Here is a 14,750-nt window from a genome sequence, read left to right on the forward strand (position 1 = left end):
TCAGGGAAAGCCCGGAGCCCCGATGTCTGTGGTTCTGTAGATGTGCCTCCAATTGCTGGTGAGGAGCAGCAAGAGCTTGACTGGCTGGCACTTTCGGTGTGGGAGCAATAGCCCGATGTTCGTGATTTTTCGCGGTTTTATTTCAGTTGGCGCCCAGGTGCAGCTGGTGTTCATATGTCGAAGCCCTTTTCGTGAGGGAAAGCCCAGAGCCCCGATGTCTGTGGTGCTGTAGATGCGCTGGGAATGGGCGGTGAGGAGCAGCAAGAGGTTGTGTTGCTGGCACTTTCGGTGTGGGAGCAATTGTCCAACGTTCGTGACTTTTGGGTATTATTTTTCAGTGGGCACCCAGGTGCAACTGGTGGTAAATGTCGAAGCCCTGTTCGTCAGGGAAAGCCCGGAGCCCCGATGTCTGTGGTGCTGTAGATGCGTTGCCAATGGCTGGGGAGGAGCAGCAAGAGCTTGACAGGCTGGCACTTGTGTTGTGGGAGCAATCATCCGACGTTTGTGTTTTTTTGGGTTTTTTTTTCAGTGGGCGCCCATGTTCAGCTGGTGGTAAACGTCGAAGCCCTGTTAGTCAGGGAAAGCCCGTAGCCCCGATGTCTGTGGTGCTGTAGATGTGCTCGGAATGGGCGGTGAGGAGCAGCAAGAGCTTGACAGGCTGGCACTTTCGGTGTGGGAGCCATCTTCAGACGTCCTTTATTTTTCGGGGCATTTTTTCTGTGGGCGCCCAGGTTCAGCTGGTGGTAAATGTCAAAGCCCTGTTGGTCAGGGAAAGGACATAGCCCCGATGTCTGTGGTGCTGTAGATGTGCTGGGAATGGGCGGTGAGTAGCAACAAGAGCTTGTGTTGCTGGCACATTCGGTGTGGGAGCAATCATCCGACGTTCGTGATTTTTCAGGTTTTGTTCTCAGTGTGCGCCCAGGTGAAGATGGTGGTATATGTCGAAGCCCTGTTCTTCAGGGACAGCCCGGAGGCCCGATGTCTGTGGTGCTGTAGATGCGCAGCCAATGGCTGGTGAGGAGCAGCAAGAGCTTGCGTTGCTGGCACTTTAGGTGTGGGAGCAATCGTCCGATGTTAGTGATTTTTCGGGGTTTTTTTCAGTGGGCGCCCAGGTGCAGCTGCTAGTAAATGTCGAAGCCCTGTTGGTCAGGGAAAGCCCAGAGCCCCGATGTCTGTGGTGCTGTAGATGCGCTGAGAATGGGTGGTGATGAGCAGCAACAGCTTGACTGGCTGGCACTTTCGGTGTGGGAGCAATCGTCCGATGTTCGTGATTTTTCGGGGGTTTTTTTCAGTGGACGCCCAGGTGCAGCTGGTGGTAAATGTCGAAGCCCTGTTGGTCAGGGAAAGCCCAGAGCCCCGATGTCTGTGGTGCTGTAGATGCACTGCCAATGGCCCATGAGGAGCAGCAAGAGCTTGACTGGCTGGCACTTTCGGTGTGGGATCAATCGTCCGACGTTCGTGAATTTTCGGGGATTTACTTTCAGTGGGCGCCCATGTGCAGCTGGTGGTAAACGTCGAAGCCCTGTTGGTCAGGGAAATCCCGGAGCCCCGATGTCTGTGGTGCTATAGATGCGCTGCCAATGGCCGGTGAGGAGCAGCAAGAGCTTGACCGGATGGTAATTAATGTGTGGGAGCAATCGTCCGACGTTTGTGTTTTTTGGGGATTTTTTTTCAGTGGGCACCCAGGTGCAGCTCGTGGTAAACGTCGAAGCCCTGTTGGTCAGGGAAAACCTGGAGCCCCAATGTCTGTGGTGCTGTAGATGCGCTGGGAATGGCCCGTGATGAGCAGCAAGAGGTTGACTGGCTGGCACTTTCGGTGTGGGGGCAATCGTCCGACGTTCGTGATTTTTCGGGGTTTTTTTCAGTGGGCGCCCAGGTGCACCGTGTGGTAAACATCGAAGCCCTGTTCATCAGGGAAAGCCCGGAGCCCAGATGTCTGTGGTGCTGTAGATGCACTGGGAATGGGTGGTGATGAGCAGCAAGAGCTTGACTGGCTGGCACTTTCGGTGTGGGAGCAATCGTGCGACTTCCGTGATTTTTTTGGGGATTTTTTTCAGTGGGTGCCCAGGTGCAGCTCGTGGTAAACGTCGAAGCCCTGTTGGTCAGGGAAAGCCCAGAGCACCTATATCTGTGGTGCTGTAGATGCGCTGGGAATGGGCAATGAGGAGCAGCAAGATCTTGTGTTGCTGGCACTTTCGGTGTGGGAGGAATCGTCCGATGTACGTAATATTTTGGGTTTTTTTATTCAGTGGGCGCCCAGGTCCAGCGGGTGGTAAAAACCGAAGCCCTGTTCGTCAGGGAAAGCCCGGAGCCCCGATGTCTGTGGTACTGTAGATGCTCCTCCAATGGCTGGTGAGGAGCAGCAAGATCTTGAAAGGCCGGCATTTAATGTGTGGGAACAATCGTCTGATGTTTGTGATTTTTCAGGGCTTTTTTTCAGTGGGCGCCCGGGTGCAGCTGGTGGTAAATGTCGAAGCCATGTTGGTCAGGGAAAGCCCAGAGCCCCGATGTCTGTGGTGCTGTAGGTGCGCTGCCAATGGCAAGTGAGGAGCAGCAAGAGCATGACAGGCTGGCACTTTCGGTGTGGGAGCAATCGTCCGACGTTTGTGATTTTTTGGGGTTTTTTTTTCAGTGGGCGCCCAGGTGCAGCTGGTGGTAAATGTCGAAGCCCTGTTGGTCAGGGAAAGCCCGGAGCCCCGATGTGTGTGGTGCTGTAGATGCGCTGCCAATGCCCGGTGAGGAGCAGTAAGAGCTTGTGTTGCTGGTACTTTCGGTGTGGGAGCAATCGTCTGACGTTAGTGATTTTTCGGGGTTTTTTTACAGTGGGCGCCCAGGTGCAACTGGTGGTATTTGTCGAAGCCCTGTTGGTTAAGGAAAGCCCGGAGCCCCGATGTCTGTGGTGCTGTACATGCACTGGGGATGGCCGGTGAGGAGCAGCAAGAGCTTTTGTTGCTGGCACTTTCGGTGTGGGAGCAATCATCCGATATTCGTGATTTTTCGGGGTTTTTTTTCAGTGGGCGCCCAGGTGCAGTTGGTGGTATATGTCGAAGCCCTGTTGGTCAGGGAAAGCCCGGAGCCCCGATGTCTGTGGTGCTGTAGATGCGCTGCCAGTGGCCGGGGACGAGCAGCAAGTGCTTGACAGTCTGGCACTTTCGGTGTGGGAGCAATCGTCCGACGTTGGTGATGTTTCGGGGTTTTTTTTCAGTGGGCGCCCAGGTGCAGCGGGTGGTATATGTCGAAGCCCTGTTCATCAGGGAAAGCCCAGAGCCCCGATGTCTGTGGTGCTATAAATGCGCTGCCAATGGCCCGTGAGGAGCAGCAAGAGGTTGACTGGCTGGCATTTTCGGTGTGGGACAAATTGTCCAACGTTCGTGATTTTTCAGAGTTTTTTCTCAATGGGCGCCCAGGTGCAGCTGGTGGTAATCGTCGAAGCCCTGTTGGTCAGGGAAAGCCCGGAGCCCCGATGTCTGTGGTGCTGTAGATGCGCTGCCAATGGCCCATGAGGAGCAGGAAGAGCTTGACAGGCTGGCACTTTCGGTGTGGGAGCAATTTTCCGAAGTTTGTGATTTCTGGGGATTTTTTTCAGTGGGTGCCCAGGTGCAGCGGGTGGTAAACGTCGAAGCCCTGGTCGTCAGTGAAAGCCCAGAGCCCCGATGTCTGTGGTGCTGTAGATGCACTGCCAATGGCCGGTTAGGAGCAGCAAGTGGTTGACTGGCTGGCACTTTTGGTGTGGGAGCGATCGTCCGATCTTCGTAATTTTTCAAGGTTTTATTTCAGTGGGCGCCCAGGTGCAGCTGGTGGTAAACGTCGAAGCCCTGTTAGTCAGGGAAAGCCCAGAGCCCCGATGTCTGTGGTGCTGTAGATGCGCTACCAATGGCCCATGAGGAGTAGCAAGAGTTTGACAGGTTGGCACTTTCAGTGTGGGAGCAATTGTCTGACATTTGTGATTTCTGGGGATTTTTTTTCAGTGGGCGCCCAGGTGCAACTGGTGGTATATGTCAAAGCCCTGTTGGTCACGGAAAGCCCGTAGCCCCGATGTCTGTCGTGCTGTAGATGCGCTGGCAATGGCCCGTGAGGAGCAGCAACAGCTTGACAGGCTTGCACTTTCGGTGTGGGAGCAATCGTCCGATGTTCTTGATTTTTCGGGGTTTTTTTTCAGTGGGCGCCCAGGTTCAGCTGGTGGTAAACGTCGAAGCCCTGCTGGTCAGGGAAAGCCCAGAGCCCCATGTCTGTGGTGCTGTAGATGCGCTGGGAATGGGCGGTGAGGAGCAGCAAGAGCTTGAGTTGCTGGCACTTTCGGTGTGGGAGCAATCGTCCGATGTTTGTGATTTCTGGGGATTTTTTTCAGTGGGTGCCTAGGTGCAGCTGGTGGTAAACGTTAAAGCCCTGTTGGTCAGGGAAAGCCCGGAGCCCCGATGTCTGTGGTGCTGTAGAGGCGCTGCCAATGGCCGCTGAGGAGCAGCAAGAGGTTGAGTTGCTGGCACTTTCGGTATGGGAGCAATCGTCCGACATTCGTGATTTTTTGTGGTTTTTCTTCAGTGGGCGCCCAGGTACAGCGGGTGGTAAACATCCAAGCCCTGTTTGTCAGGGAAAGCCTGGAGCCCCGATGTCTGTGGTGCTGTAGATGCACTGGGAATGGCTGCTGAGGATCAATAAGAGCTTGACTGGCTGGCACTTTCGGTGTGGAAGCAATCGTCCGATGTTCGTGATTTTTCGGGGTATTTTTCAGTGGGCGCCCAGGTGCAGCGGGGGTAAACATCGAAGCCCTGTTCGTCAGGGAAAGTGAAGAGCCCCGATGTCTGTGGTGCTGTAGATGCGCTGCCAATGGGCGGTGAGGAGCAGCAAGAGATTGACCGGATGGCACTTATGGTGTGGGAGTAATCGTCTGATGTTCGTGATTTTTCGGGGTTTTTTTTCAGTGGGCAACCAGGTGCAGCGGGTGGTATACGTCGAAGCCCTGTTCGTCAGGGAAAGCCCGGAGCCCTGATGTTTGTGATGCTGTAGATGCGCTACGAATGGGCGGCGAGGAGGAGCAAGAGCTTGTTTCTGGCACTTTCGGTGTCGGAGCAATCGTCAGACTTTCGTTATGTTTCGGGGTATTTTTTCAGTGGGTGCCCAGGTGCAGCTGGTGTTACACGTCGAAGCCCTGTTGGTCAGGGAAAGCCCGGAGCCCCAATGTCTGTGGTGCTGTAGATGGGATTCCAATGGCCCATGAGGAGCAGCAGGAGCTTGACTGGCTGGCACTTTCGGTGTGGGAGCAATCGTCCGATGGTCGTGATTTTTCGGGGTATTTTTTCAGTGGGCGCCCAGGTGCAGCAGGTGGTAAACATCGAAGCCCTGTTTGTCAGGGAAAGCCCGGAGCCCCGATGTCTGTGGTGCTGTAGATGCGCTGCCAATGTCCGGTGAGGAGCAGGAAGAGCTTGACTGGCTGGCACTTTCGGTGTGGGAGCAATCGTCCAACGTTCGTGATTTTTCGGGGATTTTTTTCAGTGGGCGGCGCCCAGGTGCAGCAGGTGGTAAATGTCAAAGCCCTGTTGGTCAGGGAAAGTCCGGAGCCCCATTGTCTGTGGTGCTGTAGATGCGCTGAGAATTGGCGGTGATGAGCAGCAAGAGCATGACAGGCTGGCACTTTCGGTGTGGGAGCAATCGTCCAATGTTCGTGATTTCTCCGGGGCTTTTTTCAGTGGGCGCCCAGGTGCAGCTGGTGGTAAATGTCGAAGCCCTGTTCGTCAGGGAAAGCCCAGAGCCCCGTTGTCTGTGGTGCTGTAGATGCACTGGGAATGGGCGGTGTGGAGCAGTAAGAGCTTGTGTTGCTGGCACTTTCGGTGTGGGAGCAATCGTCCGATGTTCGTGATTTTTCGGGGTTTTTTTTCAGTGGGCGCCCAGGTGCAGTGGGTGGTAAACTACGAAGCCCTGTTCGTCAGGGAAAGCCCGGAGCCCCGATGTCTGTGGTGCTGTAGATGCACTGGGAATGGCTGGTGAGGAGCAGCAAGAGCTTGACTGGCTGGCAGTTTCGGTGTGGGAGCAATCGTCCGATGTTGATGACTTTTCCGGGGTTTTTTTCAGTGGGCACCCAGGTACAGCTGGTGGTAAATGTCGAAGCCCTGTTGGTCAGGGAAAGCCCAGAGCCCTGATGTCTGTAGTGCTGTAGATGCGCTGGGAACGGGCGGTGAGGAGCAACAAGAGCTTGTGTTGATGGCACTTTTGGTGTGGGAGCAATCGTCTGATGTTCGTGATATTTCGGGGGTTTTTTTCAGTGTGTGCCCAGGTGCAGCGGGTCGTAAACTTTGAAGCCCTGTTGGTCAGGGAAAGCCCGCAGCCCTGATATCTGTGGTGCTGTAGATGCGCTGCCAATGGCCGGTGAGGAGCAGCAAGAGCTTGACTGGCTGGCACTTTCGGTGTGGGAGCAATGGTCCGACGTTCGTGATTTTTCGGGGTTTTTTTACAGTGGGAGCCCAGGTGCAGCTGGTGGTAAATATTAAAGCCCTGTTGGTCAGGGAAAGCCCGGAGCCCCGATGTCTGTGGTGCTGTAGATGCGCTGCCAATGGACCATGAGGAGCAGCACGAGCTTGACAGGCTGGCACTTTCGGTGTGGGAGCAATCGTCCGACGTTTGTGATTTCTGGGGATTTTTTTACAGTTGGCGCCCACGTGCAACTGGTGGTATATGTCGAAGCCCTGTTGGTCAGGGAAAGCCCGGAGCCCTGATATCTGTGGTGCTGTAGATGCGCTGCCAATTGCCGGTGATGAGCAGCAAGAGCTTGACAGGCTGGCACTTTCGGTGTGGGAGCAATCGTCCGATGTTCGTGATTTTTCGGGGTTTTTTTTCAGTGGGCGCCCAGGTGCAGCTGGTGGTAAATGTCGAAGCCTTGTTGGTCAGGGAAAGCCCGGAGCCCCGATATCTGTGGTACTGTAGATGCGCTGCAATGGCCGGTGAGGAGCAGCAAGAGCTTGACTGGCTGGCACTTAAGGTGTGGGAGCAATCGTCCGATGTTCGTGATTTTTCGGGGTTTTTTTTCACTGGGCAACCAGGTGCAGCGGGTGGTAAATATCGAAGCCCTGTTGGTCAGGGAAAGCCCGGAGCCCCGATGTCTGTGGTGCTGTAGATGCGCTGCTAGTGGCCGGGGACGAGCAGCAAGAGCTTGTGTTGCTGGCACTTTCGGTGTGGGAGCAATCGTCCGACGTTGGTGATGTTTCGGGGTTTTTTTTCAGTGGGCGCACAGGTGCAGCTGGTGGTAAATGACGAAGCCCTGTTCGTCAGGGAAAGCCCGTAGCCCCGATGTCTGTGGTGCTGTAGATGCGATGCCAATGGTCGGCAAGGAGCAGCAAGCGGTTGACCGGCTGGCACTTTCGGTGTGGTAGCAATCGTCCGATCTTTGTGATTTTTCAAGGCTTGTTTTCAGTGGGCGCCCAGGTGCAGCTGGTGGTATATGTCGAAGCCCTGTTGGTCAGGGAAAGCCCGGAGCCTTGATGTCTGTGGTGCTGTAGATGCGCTGGGAATGGCCGGTGAGGAGCAGCAAGAGCTTGACAGGCTGGCACTTTCGGTGTGGGAGCGATCTTTGGACGGTCGTGATTTTTCAGGGTTTTTTTTCAGTGGGCGCCCAGGTGCAGCTGGTTGTATATGACGAAGACCTGTTGGTCAGGGAAAGCCCGGAGCCCTGATATTTGTGATGCTGTAGATGCGCTACGAATGGGTGGCGAGGAGGAGCAAGAGCTTGTGTTGCTGGCACTTTCGGTGTGGGAGCAATCGTCCGACGTTCGTGATTTTTCGCGGATTTTTTTTCAGTGGGAGCCCAGGTGCAGCTGGTGGTATATGTCGAAGCCCTGTTGGTGAGGGAAAGCCCAGAGACCCGATGTCTGTGGTGCTGTAGATGCGCTGCCAATGGCCCATGAGGAGAAGCAAGAGCTTGACATGCTGGCACTTAAGGTGTGGGAGCAGTCGTCCGATGTTAGTGATTTTTCGGGGGTTTTATTAAGTGGGTGCCCATGTTCAGCTCGTGGTAAACATCGAAGCCCTGTTGGTCAGGGAAAGCCTGGAGCCCCGATGTCTGTGGTGCTGTAGATGCGCTGCCAATGGCCCATGAGGAGCAGCAAGAGTTTGACAGGCTGGCACTTTCGGTGTGGGAGCAATCGTCCGACGTTTGTGATTTCTGGGGATTTTTTTTCAGTGGGCGCCATGGTGCAACTGGTGGTATATGTCGAAGCCCTCTTGGTCAGGGAAAGACCGGAGCCCCGATGTCTGTGGTGCTGTAGATGTGCTGCCAGTGGCCGTGGAAGAGCAGCAAGAGCTTGACTGGCTGGCACTTAAGCTGTGGGAGCAATCGTCCGACATTTGTGTTTTTTTTGGTTTTTTTTTCAGTGGGCGCAGATGTTCAGCTGGTGGTAAACGTCTAAGTCCTCTTAGTCAGGGGAAGCCCCGAGCCCCGATGTCTGTGCTGCTGTAGATGTGCTCGGAATGGGCGGTGAGGAGCTGCAAGAGCTTGACTGGCTGGCACTTAAGGTGTGGGAGCAATCGTCCGAGGTTCATCATTTTTCGGGGTTTTTTTCAGTGTGCGCCCAGGTGCAGCTGGCGGTAATTGTCTAAGCCCTGTTGGTCAGGGAAAGCCTGGAGCCCCAATGTCTGTGGTGCTGCAGATGCGCTGCCAATGGTACATGAGGAGCAGCAAGAGCTTGCGTTGCTGGCACTTCCGGTGTGGGAGCAATCGTCCGATGTTCGTGATTTTTTGGGATATTTTTCAGTGGGCGCCGAGGTGCAGCGGGTGGTAAACGTCGAAGCCCTGTTGGTCAGGGAAAGCCCAGAGCCCCGATGTCTGTGGTGCCGTAGATGCGCTGAGAATGGGCGGTGAGGAGCAGCAAGAGGTTGACTGGCAGGCACTTTTGGTGTGGGAGCAATCGTCCGACGTTGGTTATTTTTCAGAGTTTTTTTCAGTGGGCGCCCAGGTGCAGTGGGTGGTAAATGTCGAAGCCCTGTTGGTCAGGGAAAGCCCGGAGCCCCGATGTCTGTGGTGCTGTAAATGCGCTGCCAATGGCCGGTGAGTATCAGCAAGAGCTTGACTGGCTGGCACTTTCGGTGTGGGAGCAATTGTCCGAATTTCTTCATTTTTTGGTATTTTAATTTCAGTGGGTGATCATTTCGAGCTGGTGGTAAACGTCGAAGCCCTGTTAGTCAGGGAAAGCCCGGAGCCCCGATGTCTGTGGTGCTGTAGATGCGCTGCCAATGGCCGGGGACGAGCAGCACGAGCTTGACAGGGTGGCACTTAAGGTGTGGGAGCCATCGTCCGATCTTCGTGATTTTTCGGGGTTTTATTTCAGTGGGCGCCCAGGTGCAGCTGGTGGTAAATGTTGAAGCCCTGTTGGTCAGTCAAAGCCCGGAGCCCCGATGTCTGTGGTGCTGTACATGTGCTGGCAATGGGCGGTGAGGAGCAGCAAGTCCTTGAGTTGGTGTCACTTTCTGTGTGGGAGCACTCGTCAGACGTTCGTTTTTTTTCGGATTTTTTTTTCAGTGGGCACCCAAGTGCAGCGGGTGGTGAACAACGAAGCCCTGTTGGTCAGGGAAAGCCCGGAGCCCCGATGTCTGAGGTGCTGTAGATGCGCTGCCAATGGCCGGTGAGGAGCACAAAGAGCTTGACTGGCTCGCACTTTTGGTGTGGGAGCAATCGTCCGACGTTCGTGATTTTTGGGGTATTTTTTTTCAGTGGGTGCCGAGGTGCAACTGGTGGTAAATGTTGAAGCCCTGTTGGTCAGTCAAAGCCCGGAGCCCCGATGTCTGTGGTGCTGTACATGTGCTGGGAATCGCCGGTGTGGAGCAGCAAGAGGTTATGTTGCTGGCACTTCCGGTGTGGGAGCAACCATCCAACGTTAGTGATTTTTCTGGGTTTTATTTCAGTGGGCGCCCAGGTGCAGCTGGTACTAAATGTCGAAGCCCTGTTGGTCAGGGAAAGCCCGGAGCCCCCATGTCTGTGGTGCTCTAGATACGCTGCCAATGGCCAGTGAGGAGCAGCAAGAGCTTGTGTTGCTGGCACTTTCGGTGTGGGAGCAATCGTTCGATGTTCGTGATTTTTTGAGATTTTTTTCAGTGGGCGCACAGGTGCAGCGGGTGGTAAATGTCGAAGCCCTGTTGGTCAGGGAAAGCCCGGAGGCCCGATGTCTGTGGTGCTGTAGATGCGCTGCCAATGGCCGGTGATGAGCAGCACGAGCTTGACAGTGTGGCACTTTCGGTGTTGGAGCAACCGTCCGATGTTCATGATTTTTCGGAGCTTTATTTCAGTGGGCGCCCAGGTGCAGCGGGTGGTAAATGTTGAAGCCCTGTTGGTCAGTCAAAGCCCGGAGCCCCGATGTCTGTGGTGCTGTAGATGAGCTGGGAATGGGCGGTGAGGAGCAGCAAGAGCTTGAGTTGGTGTCACTTTCGGTGTGGGAGCACTCGTCAGACGTTCGTTATTTTTCGGATTTATTTTTCAGTGGGCGCCCAAGTGCAGCGGGTGGTAAATGTCGAAGCCCTGTTTGTCAGGGAAAGCCCGGAGCCCCGATGTCTGTGGTGCTGTAGATGCGCTGCCAATGGCCCATGAGTAGCAGCAAGAGCTTGACAGTCTGGCACTTAAGGTGTGGGAGCGATCTTCCGACGTTTGTGATTTCTAAGGATTTTTTCTCAATGGGCGCCCAGGTACAGCTGGTGGTAAACGTAGAAGCCCTGTTGGTCAGGGAAAGCCCGGAGCTCCGATGTCTGTGGTGCTGTAGATGAGCTGCCAATGGCCGGTGAGGAGCACAAAGAGCTTGACTCGCTCGCACTTTCAATGAGGGAGCAATCGTCCTATATTCGTGATTTTTCGGGGGTTTTTTTCAGTGGGCGACCAGGTGCAGCTGGTGGTAAACGTTGAAGCCCTGTTGGTCAGGGAAAGCCCGGAGTCCCGATGTCTGTGGTGCTGCAGATGCGCTGCCAATGGGCGGTGAGGAGCAGCAAGAGCTTGTGTTGCTGGCACTTTCGGTGTGGGAGCAATCGTCCGATGTTCGTGATTTTTCGGGGTTTTATTTCAGTGGGCGCCCAGGTGCAGCTGGTGGTGAACATCGACGCCCTGTTGGTCAGGGAAAGCCCAGAGCCCCAATGTCTGTGGTGCTGTAGATGCGCTGCCAGTGGCCCGTGAGGAGCAGCAAGAGCTTGTGTTGCTGGCACTTTCGGTGTGGGAACAATCGTCCGATGTTCGTGATTTTTCTGGGTTTTATTACAGTGGGCGCCCAGGTGCAGCGGGTGTTAAACGTCGGAGCCCCATTGGACAGGGAAAGCACGGAGCCCCGATGTCTGTGATGCTGTAGATGCGCTGCCAATGGCCTGTGAGGAGCAGCAAGATCTTGACTGGCTGGCACTTAAGGTGTGGGAGCAATTGTCCGACGTTTCTGATTTCTGGGGATTTATTTTGAATGGGCTCCCAGGTGCAGCTGGTGGTAAAGGTACAAGCCCTGTTCGTCAGGGAAAGCCCGGAGCCCGGATGTCTGTGGTGCTGTAGATGCGTTCGGAATGGGCGGTGAGGAGCAGCAAGAGCTTAAGTTGCTGGCACTTTCGGTGTGGGAGCAATCGTCCGATGTTCGTGTTTTTTCGAGGTTTTTTTTCAGTAGGCGCCCAGGTGCAGCGGGTGGTAAATTTCGAAGCCCCCTTGGTCAGGGAAAGCCCAGAGCCCCGATATCTGTGGTGCTGTAGATGCGCTGCCAATGGCCGGTGAGGAGCAGAAAGAGCTTGTGTTGCTGGCACGTAAGGTGTGGGAGCAATCGTCCGACGTTTGTGATTTCTTGGGATTTTTTTTTAGTGGGCATTCAGGTTCAGCTGGTGGTATATGTCGAAGCCCTGTTCGTCAGGGACAGCCCAGTGCCGCGATCTCTGTGGTGCTGTAGATGCGCTGCCAATGGCCGCTCTGGAGCAACAAGAGCTTGACTGGCTGGCACTTTTGGTGTGGGAGCAATCGTCCGATGTCCATGATCTTTTGGGTTTTTTTTTTTCAGTGGGCGCCCAGGTGAAACTGGTCGTATATGTCGAAGCCCTGTTGGTCAGGGAAAGCCTGGAGCCCCGATGTCTGTGGTGCTGTAGATGCGCTGGGAATGGCCAGTGAGGAGCAGCAAGAGGTTGACTGGCTGGCACTTAAGGTGTGGGAGCAATTGTCCGACGTTCGTGATTTTTCGGAGTTTTTTCTCAATGGGCGCCCAGGTGCAGCTGGTGGTAATTGTCAAAGCCCTGTTGGTCAGGGAAAGCCCGGAGCCCCGATGTCTGTGGTGCTGTAGGTGCGGTGCCAATGGCCGGTTAGGAGCAGCAAGTGGTTGACGGGCTGGCAGTTTTTGTGTGGGAGCAATCGTCCGATCTTCGTGATTTTTCAAGGTTTTTTTACAGTGGGCGCCCAGGTGCAGCTGGTGGTATATGTCGAAGCCCTGTTGGTCAGCGAAAGCCCAGAGCCCCGATGTCTGTGGTGCTGTAGATGCGCTGCCAATGGCCCATGAGGAGCAGGAAGAGCTTGTGTTGCTGGCACTTTTGGTGTGGGAGCAATCGTCCGACGTTTGTGATTTTTCGGGGTTTCTTTTCAGTGGTCGCCCAGGTGCAGCTGGTGGTAAACGTCAAAGCCGTGTTGGTCAGGGAAAGCCCGGAGCCCCGATGTCTGTGGTGCTGTAGTTCCGCCTGCAATGGCCGGTGAGAAGCAGCAAGAGCTTGACTGGCTGGCACTATAATTGTGGGAGCAATCGTCCGATGTTGGTGATGTTTCGGGGTTTTTTTTCAGTGGGCGCCCAGGTGCAGCTGGTGGTAAATGTCGAAGCCCTGTTTGTCAGGGAAAGCCTGGAGCCCCGATGTCTGTGGTGCTGTAGATGCGCTGCCAATGGCAGGTGAGGAGCAGCAATAGCTTGACAGGCTGGCACTTTCGGTGTGGGAGCAATCGTCCGACGTTCGTGATTTTTCGGGGTATTTTTTTCAGTGGGCGCCCACGTGCAGCTGGTGGTAAACGTCGAAGCCCTGTTGGTCAGGGAAAGCCCGGAGCCCCGATGTCTGTGGTGCTGTAGATGCGCTCCCAGTGGCCTGGTACGAGCAGCAAGAGCTTGACAGGCTGGCACTTTCGGTGTGGGAGCAATCGTCCGACGTTTGTGATTTTTCGGGGTATTTTTTTCAGTGGGCGCCCAGGTGCAGCTGGTGGTATATGTCGAAGCCCTGTTGGTCAGGGAAAGCCCAGAGCCCCGATGTCTGTGCTGCTGTAGATGTGCTGGGAATGGGCGGTGAGGAGCAGCAAGGGCTTGTGTTGATGGCACTTTTGATGTGGGAGCAATCGTCTGATCTTCGTGACTTTCCGGGGTTTTTTTAAGTGTGTGCTCAGGTGCATCGGGTGGTAAACATCCAAGCCCTGTTCCTCAGGGAAAGCCCTGAGACCCGATGTCTGTGGTGCTGTAGATGCGCTGCCAATGGCCCGTGAGGAGCAGCAAGAGCTTAACAGGCTGGCACTTTCGGTGTGGAAGCAATTGTCCGATGTTCATGATTTTTCAAGGTTTTTTTTCAGTGGGTACCCAGGTGCAGCTGGTGGTATATGTCGAAGCCTTGTTGGTCAGGGAAAGCCCAGAGCCCCGATGTCTGTGGTGCTGTAGGTGCGCTGGGAATGGGCGGTGAGGAGCAACAAGAGCTTGTGTTGATGGCACTTTTGGTGTGGGAGCAATCGTCCGACGTTTGTGATTTCTCGGGATTTTTTTTCAGTGGGCGCCCAGGTGCAGCTGGTGGTAAACGTCGAAGCCCTGTTCGTCAAGGAAAGCCCGGAGCCCCGATGTCTGTGGTGCTGTAGATGCGCTGCCAATGTTCAGCAAGGAGCAGCAAGAGCTTGACAGGATGGCACTTGAGTTGTGGGAGCAATCGTCCGATATTCGTGAATTTTCGGGGTTTTTTTTCAGTGAGTGCCCAGGTGCAGCGGGTGGTAAACGTCGAAGTCGTGTTGGACAGGGAAAGCCCGGAGCCCCGATGTCTGTGGTGCTGTAGATGCGCTGCCAATGGCCGGTGACGAGCAGCAAGAAGTTGACTGGCTGGCACTTTCGGTGTGGGAGCAATCGTCCGATCGTCGTGATTTTTCAAGGTTTTATTTCAATGGGCGACCCGATGCAGCTGGTGGTATATGTCGAAGCCCTGTTCATCAGGGAAAGCCCAGAGCCCCGATGTCTGTGGTGCTGCAGATGCGCTGGGAATGGGCGGTAAGGAGCAGCAAGCGGTTGACTGGCTGGCACTTTTGGTGTGGAAGCAATTATCCGATCTTCGTGATTTTTCGGGGTTTTTTTCAATGGGCCCCCAGGTGCAGCTGGTGGTAAATATCGAAGCCCTGTTGGTCAGGGAAAGCCCGGAGCCCCGATGTCTGTGGTGCTGTAGATGCGCTCCCAGTGGCCTGTTACGAGCAGCAAGAGCTTGACAGGCTGGCACTTTCGGTGTGGGAGCAATCGTCCGACGTTTGTGATGTTTCGGGTTTTTTTTTAAGTGGGCGCCATGGTGCAACTGGTGGTAATAGTAAAAGCCCTGTTTGTCAGGGAAAGCCTGGAGCCTTGATATCTGTGGTGCTGTAGATGCGCTGCCAATGGCCAGTGAGGAGCAGCAAGAGCTTAACAGGCTGACACTTTCGGTGTGGTAGCAATCGTCTGACGTTTGTGATTTTTCGGGGTTTTTTTTCAGTGGGTGCCCAGGTGCAGCTGGTGGTATATGTCGAAGCCCTGTTGGTCAGGGAAAGCTCAGAGCCCCGATGTCTGTGGTGCTTTGGATGT

Source organism: Chlamydotis macqueenii, unplaced genomic scaffold (assembly GCF_036417535.1).
Source record: "Chlamydotis macqueenii isolate bChlMac1 unplaced genomic scaffold, bChlMac1.mat HAP1_SCAFFOLD_169, whole genome shotgun sequence".
NCBI lineage: Eukaryota > Metazoa > Chordata > Aves > Otidiformes > Otididae > Chlamydotis > Chlamydotis macqueenii.